Genomic DNA, 12220 nt, shown 5'->3' on the forward strand with positions numbered 1-12220 from the left:
AGAAGCTCTAGAGGAATCTGTGCCTTCGTTAGCTGTGTGTGTGTGTGTGTGTAGCTGTATTTTTTCTTTTTAAGATTTCATTTATTTATTTGACAGAGAGAGAGCACAAGCAGGGGGAGTGGAAGAGGGAGAAGCAGGCTCCCCACTGAGCAGGGAGCCCAATGCGGAGGCTCGATCCCAGGACCCCGGAATCATGACCTGAGCCAAAGGCAGATGCTTGACGACTGAGCCCCCCCAGGCGCCCCTGTGAAGCTGTATTGAGGTGTAATTTACGTACAATAAAATTCACCCACTTTATACAATTCACTGATCATTAGTATATTTAAGGAGTTGTTCAATTTAATCATGCAATTTACTTTTAGAAAATTTCCATTACCTCAAAAAGAAAACTCAAGCCCATTTGCAGTCACTCCCATTCCCAACCCCAGTTCTGAGCAGCCACTAAACAAAGTCTATCAAAATAGAGAAAATACTTTCTATTTAGATTTGCCTTTTCTGAACCCTTCTTAGTATTTTTCTGTTTATGCTTAAGTATTTCACAGTGTTTTTCACTATTGTGAACACATTTTTTTCCTGTTTCTATTTCTGGGTGGCTGGCTGCTAGTATAGAAAAAAAAAATACTAATTTTATTACATTTATCTTATTATCTGTTACCTTACCAATTTTCTTAGGTTTCCTAGGTATACCATCATAACACACCTTATGTTCTTTTTTTCCATGTTTATCTTGAGGATTTAATTTTCTTATTGCATTTTTTAAGGAAATTGCAAACACTGTTTAATAATCACGGTCAGAGAAGGCATCCCTGGTTTATTTCTGATTATAATGACAATGACTTGCCATCAAAATGTAATATATTGTTAACTCATGATGAACTGGTCGAAGCAGAAAAAGTCAAAAGAAGGTTGAGGGGTGGTTATCTTTCCACTGATGTTTGTCTTTTAAGCCTGGAATGGAGTATATACTTCCTTAACCACTGGCTGGAGCTGCACTGTGTGTAGTGCCTTAAAATAAATACAATTAAAATTTCAGTTCCTTAGTCATACTACCATGCTCAGTAGCCACACAAGGCTAGTGGCCACCTCATCGGACAGCTCAGCTCCAGCACCTAGTGGGCAAACCCTGACCGTAGCCCACAAAGCCTAAAATATTTACTCTCTGGCCTTTTACAGGAAAAGTTTGGTGACCCCTGGTCGAGAGCATTGTCTCCTCACCTAAGTCGTTTGCATATACCTTCCTTCCATTTTTCATAATGCCATCTATGAGCTGATGCTTAATATTTTTCTTTAAATAGCTCACGTTTTGTGCTTAAATTTTTAAGAGAAGCATTATATTAACACCATAAATAGGAATATTTGCCATAAATAAATAGCTAGAAAAATAAATACAATGAAAGCCAATCAAGGTTATTAAATTCCAGTAGCGAACTAGACCTTGCTCTTCCCCTTATTAAAAAAAGGAAATTAACAAGTGCTAGGTATTAGCAGATGCACACCCACCCACTGAGATGTTTTCCTGGATGTAATCAGAAGAATAGAAAGAGAGCTCGTGATTCAACGCCATTTGTGTCCAAGCAGTATACCTCCTAAAGTCACCTGTACACATTTTCCTCAATTTTGGAACACTGGGCTGAGGGGAGAGGAAATCAAGGAGCATGAATTTGGCTTAGGTGATGGCTGAGGTTCTGGTGGCCTCACTAGAGGAGTAATTTTTTTTTAAGATTTTATTTTATTTATTTTTATTTTTTTTAAGAATTTATTTATTTATTTGACAGAGAAAGACACAGCGAGAGAGGGAACACAAGCGGGGGGGAGTGGGAGAGGGAGAAGCAGGCTACCCGCGGAGCAGGGAGCCAGATGTGGGGCTGGATCCCAGGACCCTGGGATCATGACCTGAGCCGAAGGCAGAGTCTTAACGACTGAGCCACCCAGGCGCCCCTTAAGATTTTATTTTTAAGTAATCTATACCCAACGTGGTACTCAAACTCACAACCCCAAGATCGAGTCGCATGCTCTACCGACTGAGCCAGCCAGGTGCCCCTAAAGGATTAATATTTAGACACCTTTCTTACCATTACCAGTTAAAGGATGGACAAGACATATTTGCATTCTCTTTATAGTATAGGTTAGAGCACCAAATATAAACTGATAATTAGACTATATTACTTTAACACCCCATAGAAATGTCATCACTAAGTAAAAATTTAGTGGTATTTCCTCGACCTTTTATTGATGTTTGGTCTATATTAAAAATGGTCATTGGAGAATATTTCTGCATCTTCTGCAAAACTGCAGTTGAATATATCTGGCATGTTTCTTACTCCTTAAAAAGTAATCCAGTAAATTCCTTCTGGAATTATCTACATAGAGAGCAGACCTGCTTTCTCTAAAACATTCTGACCGATACCTTCTCGTAAATGTTCAGTTGGATGGAAGTGAGCAATGAATTATTTGGAAATCAGAAGGCTTTTCCTGGGTAAATCAGAGCCTCCCTTTTATCCAGCAATAGAAAGTTTTTCCTTCCCAAACCATTTCCTCTTCTGTTTGGACTGCCGAGAAGCTTAGCACTAAATGTAATTCCTACTGAGTTCTGTCTCATTTTTTTCTGATCTCCCTTTAGCAATTCTCTCTTTTTTTTAAAGATTTTATTTATTTGAGAGAGAGAGAGAGTGAGCACAAGCAGGCAGAGGGAGAAGCAGGCTCCCTGGGATCATGACCCAAGCTGAAGGCAGATGCTTAACCGACTGAGCCATCCAGGCGCCCTAGCAATTCTCTTTTAAATGTGTTTTGGTTTGGCATTTTGTTTTTTGTTTTTTTTAAGTAAGCTCTCTGCCCAGTGTGGGACTTGAATTCACGACCCCCAGATCAAGAGTTGTATGCTCTATGGACTGAGCCAGCCAGGTACCCCTTTTTGTTTGTTTTTAAGTCAGCTTTGTTGGGGTGCAATTCACATATAGTAGACGCAGCGATTTTCAGTGTCCCATTTCAAAGGGTTTGGACATACTTATATAGCCGAGTAATCCAGTGACAGGAGTGTGGGTACGAGGTGTCAGGACAGTATGCCAGCAGGTGGAGAGGCCTCAGACAGGGATGGGCAGGCCTCCACTCCCTGGAGAAGGTGATAGGCAACAACCACGAGGCGTGTGCCAGCCTCCTGGCGATGAGATAGTAGGCCCTTTACCAAACAAGGTGTGGGCACAGGGAATCAGGTACCTGCTGTACCTGCTGTGGAGTCTGGGGTCCGACCCTCAGCCGTGGAAGATCTGGAACACAGTTCCAGGTGTCCTAACCTCGAGCTTCAGCATGTTGGACTCTAGTCTTTAGATTTGCCTTCAGGGCTAGGTCCTTGCCTGGGCTGGGGGTGGGGAGGAGGCTGCCAGGGACAGGGAATCTGGCCAGCTCTTCTGAAAAGTAGAAGGGAATAAACCGTATTTATCAGAGTACTTGCTGTCTGTCATCAGTTCCAACCCCACCTCTCTTCTAGCAGAAGCAGGTGAACAAGAAAAAAAGGAAATGCTGACATTCAGGATGAATTAGGTGGGCAGACAACCATTTACTCCCATTTACTTGTTTCAAGAGATGTTGACTTCATCCCTTTTGTTGGCAGTTACTCGGCAGGTGCTCCCTGCCTAGCAAGGGCTCCAGGGAAGGGCTCATTACCTCTTTTTGTTTAAGTGAATGAAGGTATCTCCACATTTTCAGGCTCAACTGCCGGGAAAAGCCTTTTGAACCCAATCAGTCAAATTGCTCCGTCTCTCCAACCATTCATTCAAGGAAGGCGGCAGCCAGGTAGGCGTGGTAAAGGGGGTGTTCTGCCCCTTTATGCAGCCATTTAAGAAGACACTGTCTTGTCTGGGGTACCAGTGAACAAAAAGGAGGAAGGGGGCTATATGCCATCACCTGTGGAGTTACCACTTGCTCTCCTCATTGAAAAGGATGCCCGTGCGGGGTGCCTGGTGGCTGTTAAGTCAGTTAAGTGTCTGGTTAAGTGTCCGACTCTTGGTTTCAGGTCAGGTCGTGATCTCAGGGTCTTGGGATCGAGCCCCCTGTCAGGTTGAGATTCTTTCCCCCTCCCTCCCCCTCCCTCTGTGCTGCTACCCTTGCTCACACTCTTTCTCTCATGCCCTCTCTCTCAAATAAATAAATAAAATCTTTTAAAAAAGAAAGAAAGAAAGAAATCGATGCCCTTGCTGCTGGCTTGGTCCTGGCATGAGAGGTGGGGTGTCCGACTGAGACGGGGGACACTAGAAGAGGAGCCAAGTGGAGACAGAGTGTAATGAATCAGTTTTAGATGTGATCAGTTTGAAGGGCCAGTGAGACATTAAAGGAGAAGGATCTAATAGGCCATTGGATGTACACATTGATGGTGGTTAAAAAAATGTCCAAGAGATGCTGACTTGCTAGTGAATTGCCTGCCCTGGCCCAGACTTCCTCAGAACTACTCTAGTGCGCTCTGGTGCTCCCGCCCCCCAACCAGAGCTACTGTCGACTCCGCAGCTGGTTCATTATACGAATATTTTTACAGTCAAATAGTGCAGAGAAATTGAGTCCTGCTGTAGTTTGCAATTCTTTTCTCTGAGACAACTGCAGTTAATAGTTCAGCGAATAACCTTCCCAGTGTTTTATGCAAAAATCTCATTTATATGAGTTTTCGTATATAGATGAACGGTTTATGTATAAGTGAGGTTTCACATTCACATATATTCAACTATATATATCTCACTTATATATACAGAAGTAGATACTCATACCATGAGTCCTGTTCTGTAATCTGTTTTCTTCACTTAGTACTGTATCGTGGATAACATCCCATGTCAGTACTTAAACATCTACATGAGGGGCACCTGAGTGGCTCGGATGGTTAAGCATCTGCCTTCGGCTCAGGTCGGCTCAGGTCATGATCTCCAGGTCCTGGGATCAAGCCCCACATGAGGGTCCCGACTCAGCAGGGAGTCTGCTTCTCCCTCTCTTTCTTCTCCTTCCTCCCCCTCCCCCGCTCTTGCTGTCTTTCTCTCTCTCAAATGAGTAAATAAAAAATCTTTAAAAAAAACAAACATCTACATGATCTTTTTCAACGGCTGCATAGCCTTCTATTGTGTGAATATACCATTATTCATTTAAACAGTCCTCACATTGACACACCTTAAGCTTGTTCTCAAAGTATTTGCTATTATAAACAACGCTGCAACAAAATACCCTCATAATATATTTTTGTGCAATGGTCCGATTATTTCCTAGAAGAAATTCTTAGATGTAAAACCCACATTTTAAGTTTTCATGTAGATTTGTAGATTTCCTCCTGGCGAGGTGGTATCAGTTTGAACTCCTAGGAACCGTGTATGGGATGCTTGCTTTCCTCCCTCTGGGCATTGTTCTTCTCTTTTTCTGTGCCATTACGATAGGTGCAAAATGTAATCTCATTGTTTTCATTTGCATTTCTTTGATTATTAATAAAGACAAACATCTTTTCATTTGCTTCTTAGCTATTTATATCCTCCCCATCACCATGGGTTGCCTGTTTATATCCTTTGCCTATTTTTTTCTAGTGGAGTCCTTGCCTTTCTCTTAAGATTTATAAACACTGTTACATATCACAGATATTAATCCTTGGTTTTATGTTGCAAACGTGTCATAACCAGTTCTTGTCTTTATTAAAAGTATTTTGTAGCATCTTTTGATATATTACAGTTTTTCATTGTTATGTAGTCACACCTACACCCCTCTTTTCTGGTTTCTGGCTTTGCATTATGCTTAGAAAGCCATAACCCATCCAAATTTATAAACATATTTTTCTATGTTTTCTTCTAGTACTTTACCCTTTGAATTTTTATGTAAAATGCAAATCTAATGATGTCACTTCTTCGTTTGCCCTACCAGCAAGCCTTACAGTCCACGCTCTGAGCACGTCCCACCAGGCCTTGAATGGCTTGGGCTCCCTTCAGCTCATCAAATATACCAGCCATCCTGAATGCACCCAGCTAGACCACACTGCTTTGCTTCTGTCTGGAATGCTCAGGTTTGGCTCCCCTGTCCCCCCACATGGTGAACTCCTAAGCAACTGTCAAGACTCCTCTCAAAGGCACTTCCTCTGAGAAGCCATCCTCCTCATATTCTGGTCCCCAAGCTGCTTGCTCAGCCCAGTGTAGCCTCTTGGTCCTGAAACTGTTGGTCCGCTGGCCGTTCCCAGCCCGTGCCTGCTTATTCTGCCTCTTTAACACTGCCAGTCAGTGTTAAGTGCTTTCCCCTGCCTCCCCCGCTCCTGGTACTGACACAGCCCTCCTCTTAACTCATATGGGGATTTTTGTTTATGCATCTCTTTCCACTTCAAACTCGTGAGTTCCTCGGGTTGGTGCAGGATCTGACACTGAGTATGGTGTAGGTGCTAAGCCTGCCTCTGTGATCTGATTGGCATCTTAGCAAACTCAATATGCTAACAGTGTGGAGGCTGGGAGACCAGTTAGAAGTATCCAGGTAATAGTAGTATCTTAACACAGGTAGATGATAGGGCCCGAACTGAGGCAGTTGGTTTGGAGAAAAGAGGACTGATAAGAAACAGATTTAGTAGGTAGAACAGATAGTGCTTGAGTACAGTGTTTTGTCTGAAGCGTCTCCTAAATGTTCAGCACACAAGTAAATCAGAATGTTTAGCCCATTAGCACAGTCCAGACCTTTTGATCCTTGTATTATTTGGTGTTTAGAATTACTTCTACTCCTATTCCTTTCCACGGAGCTGTGTGACCTTGGCTGGTCGTTACCTCCAATCATCGTCTGTCAAGTAGAGACGGCCCATCACCCCAATTAAATGTCACAGTGATAAGAGCCTCTCGGCCCCTGGCACTTACTAGCATTTAGTAGGTGTTCGCTCTCTGGTCCTGCCATCTCCTTACCTTGGGTGACTGGGTCAGTTGCCATCGTCTGACTTATCTAAAGCGTTCCTAGAGAGAGAAGCTGAAATCGGCTTTCATCACTGGGTTTCCATCAAACCCAGGCATGCCCTGACAGCTGGTCTCCATCTGTCCCTGCCAGCTCTCTGCTCTGTTCTCACATGCTTCCATTCTTCCTGTTTTCCCTTCCCTCTATTCCGTTGGCACCACCAGTTTAACCCACACCATCCTCCTGCCTGGATTACCACCGTCACTCTTCTCCCAGCCTTCACCCAACCTATGCCAGTAAAGAAGCAGGAAGCCCCGCCCCCAGATCATGTGCCCATCCCCTGACCAGCCTCAGGATGCCGCTCTTGAGTGCTCCAGGTCATCCTGTGCGCAGTGGGTCTCATTCAGAAGGCTGGGCCTCTTGCTCTGCACTCCTAGACCTCATATCCTGGTCCCTGCTTGCTCGGCCCAGTCTAGCCTCTTGGTCCTGAAGCAGTTCATCTGCTGGCCATTCCCAGCCTGTGCCTGCTTATTCTGCCTCTTCTTTGTTTTACAACCCAGACAATGCCAGCTCTGTTCCTTTGCCCTATGCTTTGCTTCCCACCCCCTCACAACCAGCATGGAACTCTCTTTGGAGAAGCCTTCCTTCCCATTGCTTACAGCCCATTACTGTGGCTACTACTTTGTACACGCAGAGTGCTTTTGCCCCACTATCTACTTCGGCCAGTCCTTGCTTCCTTCAGCTAGCATTTAATGAGCCCCTCTGCATGCCAAGCCCTTAGAAGGATAAAATGAAGCCTAGGCTCTGCTGTCAAGGAGCCCCAGTCTTGTATGGATAGATTCTAACCCAGTTTCCTCATCCATAAAATGGGGATAATCCTGTCTAACTACCTCACAGGGGTGCTGTAAGATTGCTTTGAAACTATGTGTGAGCCTGTCACATAGGTCATTGGTGACCATGTGGTGTTAATGGTGTTGACATCCACTTTACAGCTGAGAAGATGGGTGTGGAGTTAGTCATGTGGCTAGAGGGGCAAAGCCAAGTTCAGCGCTCCCAGCACTGCTCTACCCATCGCCCACTGCGTTTCCTTCTCTTACCCCATTGCACCCTTTGCTGCCCCGTCTGCACTGGAATGAGACACGGTCAGGTGTGGCCTCTCGCCCCAGTTGAGGGAAGCTGATCATTTTCAGCCCAGGCCTGCCTTCAAGTCTCCTAAGAGTGCCCACTTGACCGGTCTCTCCCGGCAGGCACGGTGCTCCTCACACGTGCCTGGGGGTGTCACCCATGAGAATATGTCTCCTACAGGAGGTGATGGAGCTCACAGTGCTCCCCACCTTGCTGCCCATCTCCCCAAAGCTGGGTTCCATCAGTCAAGTGTTGGTTGCAAGCACTCGTGAGATTTGCTCTTCAGGCTCCAGAATTCTGGGTTAAGGTAAAAATACCTATTTGCCTTAGTGATGGAGGTGAGTCAGGTTCATAAGAAGGGAGCTGGCAGAAGTAGGCACAGGAAAGGGGATGACATTGACTGGGCAGAAGCATTCTGGGTGTAAAATCAATGGCAGGTAAAAACACTGCATTTGGGAGAGAGAAATGGAAACGCATTTTCAACACAAGATGAAGTATCTGGTATCTCTTTGAAGGAGTCTTACATCACGGGGAATAAAGTCTGTGTTCTTTTGAAATCTATTTGAGTCGAATTAAGGAAGGAAATTGGTTTGTCCTAAAGCCCAGTCCTTTTAGGAAATTTTCCAGGAGGTGGCAGGAGGATGGCAAGATTTCCTGAAAAGAAGAGGGAACATTTTTCACCTTATTTCAATTTTTTTCCCAACAGGATAGAGCTATTTATGTGGTTTTAAATTACTGTAGCTATTTTTCATTATAAAATCAATATAATATTATATAGAAAATTTGAAAAATTAGAGGAGTGAAATCATCTATAATCCCAATCAACACAGACCTCGTTATTTATTCTCACCTGGTCTGTTTTTTGAATGTGATGTTTTTACATAATTGTAGGAACACATGGCATATCATTTTCGTATACTGACATGTGGTTCTTTTAAAATTTTTAAATTTTATGAGAAACATACAGAAAAGTGCAGAAAATATGTCTAATTTAAAGAGTAATTTAAAGCAAACACCTGCATAACTCCCACCCTTTTCAAGTAAGAGACTTGAATATTTGCAGCTCTCAAGAAGCTTCCCACCACGTGACCCTTCCCAAACACAGCCCCTCCCTCGCCTCCCAGAGATAACCAACCACCCTGACTTTTCTGATTTTCTTGGGTTTTTTCTTTCTATGACTATATGCCTAAACACTGTAGTTCAGTTTTGCCTGGTTTTGAATGTTATATGGACCTGTCCTGTATTTACTATTTTGTGTCTTCAGTTGTTGTTTGTGAGATGTTATATATGGCTGTAGTTAGTTCATACTCATTTTTAGTTTAAAAGAGAAAATGTAGAATTTTTATATATTTCCACTCAGTATCTATCCCAAATCTAGACTATCGGGTAGGCCAGGTTTGAGACTTCTTTTCTTTTCTTTTGACTTTATTTTTAAGTAATCTCTATACCCAATGTGGGACTCGAACTTACGACCCTGAGATCAAGAGTCCCGTGCTCCACCACTGAGCCAGCCAGGCGCCCCTGTGATGGACACTTTTATAGTTAGGAAGATGCGTTCTTTTCCCCTGCTTGTGACTTTCCCCACCCCCGACCTGCATCATTGCCCCCTCCCTCCTTCTGGCAGTGGGCGCTGGCCCCTCCGCCCTTTGGCTGGCATTCTAGAAAGCAGCCACTCTGGGCCGCTGGAGGCCCTGGAGCTGCAGCTGCTACCCTTCCAAGAGAGCTGATGGAATTATTTCTGGGGCCTGCAGACAGCTGGCGAGAGCGTGGAAAGCACAGCAGGGCTGAAGAATCTGCTAGAAGGTCCACCTGGGGAAGGGTTATGGTGGCGATGGTGACTACTGGTCACAAAAGCCTGGTGTTTTCTGGCTGAGGCCTCAGTCGGGAGGCCGGGATTCTTGTCTCCAGTGTGCGCACACCTCCCTGCCCTTCTTCCAGGGCCCTGGAGCCGCTGGGCTCACGGAAGGGGATTTACTCCTCTTTACTGGTCTTTGCTGGTACTCGGTTGCCCCCAGCCTCAGATGTAAAGCCTCCTGACCTCAGTGAACAAGGGAGCACTTGAAAGGAGCAAGGTTTCTGCCCCAATGCAAAGACTGCACACAGGGGCCGTGATGCCCGCCGAGGCGCACGTGAGTGTCACCACGCAGCCGGCCTCTTTGGTCCCGAGGCCACACGCACTTGTGCTCACTGTCAGCTTGGCCTTCCCACAACTGTCCGGTTTCTCTCACGGCTAATCTTAAACAAGTGGTCTGCAGCTCCCTTTCTTACCACCCTCTTGGGCTAATCCCTCGGAATTTCACTCTTGCCCTCTGCGCCCCGATGGCGCTTGCATGTGGAGTCCCCCAGGCTGGGCCAGGGCAGGCCCAATGAAGCCATGGGATTAAGGCTTCTTACTCGATCTTAGCCTAAGGACTCGGCCCACTTGGGTCCATATACACCTTCCCACAAGCCAGGCCCACCTCTCGGGCTCCACTTATAGTAGCTCCTTCGTCCTTGTTTCTTTATGCTTCTTCAAGAACAAGCCCTTGTGCTCCACATTGATACCCATCCCACGGACAGATCGGGTCACTTTGCCTGCCTGTCCTCTTAGTGTGGCATTGGTGCTGGGCTCTTATGGCTTATGACTACCGGACAAAGGGCCCAGTGTGTCTCGTGGTGGGGGAGGGGTGTAACATCGGCCACAGCCTGTGGAGCCTCTCCCCTCCATGTGTGACCCTTTGGCTTGATAGGCCCTTCTTTCTGCCTCCAGATCCCCAGAAGATGCCTGAGCCCCACATGAAAGACAGACTTGCCCTTTTACCTTCCCCAGTTCTCCCCATGGCTGGGTTCTGCCTCTAGAATCTCTCAGTACATTTTGCACAAAACTCTGGGTGACCCAAACCAGGCCCACCACTCAGACCAGCCCTCGATGCTGATGCTGGCCTGGTTGGAGAGGAGTCTAGAAGAGTCTCAGGTTTCTGGGTGGATGATAAGGGATGGCGCAGCTGGTTTTGGACAGGCTGAGTATGTCTGTGGAACATTCCAGTGGAATAGTCTGTGGGCATTTGAATGTTAAATGCCCTCACACCCTCATTATTGGCATAGAATAGGTTCTAGATTCCTGCTTACCCTGGAAAGCAGGGTCCTAGGTGTTGAAGAAGTCAGTCATAAGGCAGGTAAAGTGTGATCATGGGATGTGGGGAGAGGTCATGCGGGAGAAACAGCTGTGAGCTTGTCTTTTTTATTTTTACCTGTCACCTAGTTGTTATTTTCATGAGTTCATACAAATTGACTAGAAAAGTGGTTGTGTCTGAGGGTGGGGGTGGGGTGGAATGGAAGAGATGCAGGGACGGCAAGGGTAGTGACGATGGTGAGTTCACAAGTGTTTGTCATTTTTCTTTATACCTGACGTGGACATTATAAATACCATTTTAAATCGACTCAAAAGTTGATAAAGCCAATTAAGAATTATAAAATTATACTTGCTTTAATATTAGTTAAGAATTGTTTAGTGCTTTACTGTTTAGAAAGGCAGTTCAGTTTATTACAAAATTAAATGTATTAACTTAAAGCCTTAGCTGCTTCCCACTCACCTCAAACTTCCCTTTTTGGCTTTTTGTGTTCCAGCGAACCTTTCATTTGTTCTCATTTTTCATCTCCAGAGAGAATCCCATTCCAGAATCATCCCAGGATGCTCTAAGTACAAGCACCCCCATCTCCCCCCACAACCCCTGTTAGATTCGGCTCTCCCAGCTCTGTTCTATTACTCTTTCCTATGTGTTGATCAGAGGAAGAAAAATAGCTGCATATTTTAGTTTTCTTTTCCTAACCACTGCCATATATCGCCTTTTGATCCTTTGGCAAATGTTACCTGCTTGGAGCAAAGGAAAAGCCACATCATTCAGTGTGTCCCCAGCAACCGGAACTGGCTTCCCCTGCCCCTCCAGTTAGCGGCCCATCTGCCATTAGGGTTGGCTTATGTGTTGTCCCAGGACACTTGTGTAGCTCTTGCCTTCATGTGCCTTGATATCACAGTGACCGATGGTCTGTATAGAATCACACGTTCTTCTGTGGGCTCGACCCAAAGAGGAAATGTGAGTCTTAAACCAATGCCTATTAAAAAGGAAATACAGGGGCGCCTGGGTGGCTGAGTCATTAAGCGTCTGCCTTCGGCTCAGGTAATGCTCCCAGGGTCCTGGGATCGAGCCCCGCATTGGGTTCCCTGCTCAGCGGGAAGCCTGCT

The sequence above is a fragment of the Neomonachus schauinslandi genome, chromosome 10 (assembly GCF_002201575.2).
Source record: "Neomonachus schauinslandi chromosome 10, ASM220157v2, whole genome shotgun sequence".
Lineage (NCBI taxonomy): Eukaryota > Metazoa > Chordata > Mammalia > Carnivora > Phocidae > Neomonachus > Neomonachus schauinslandi.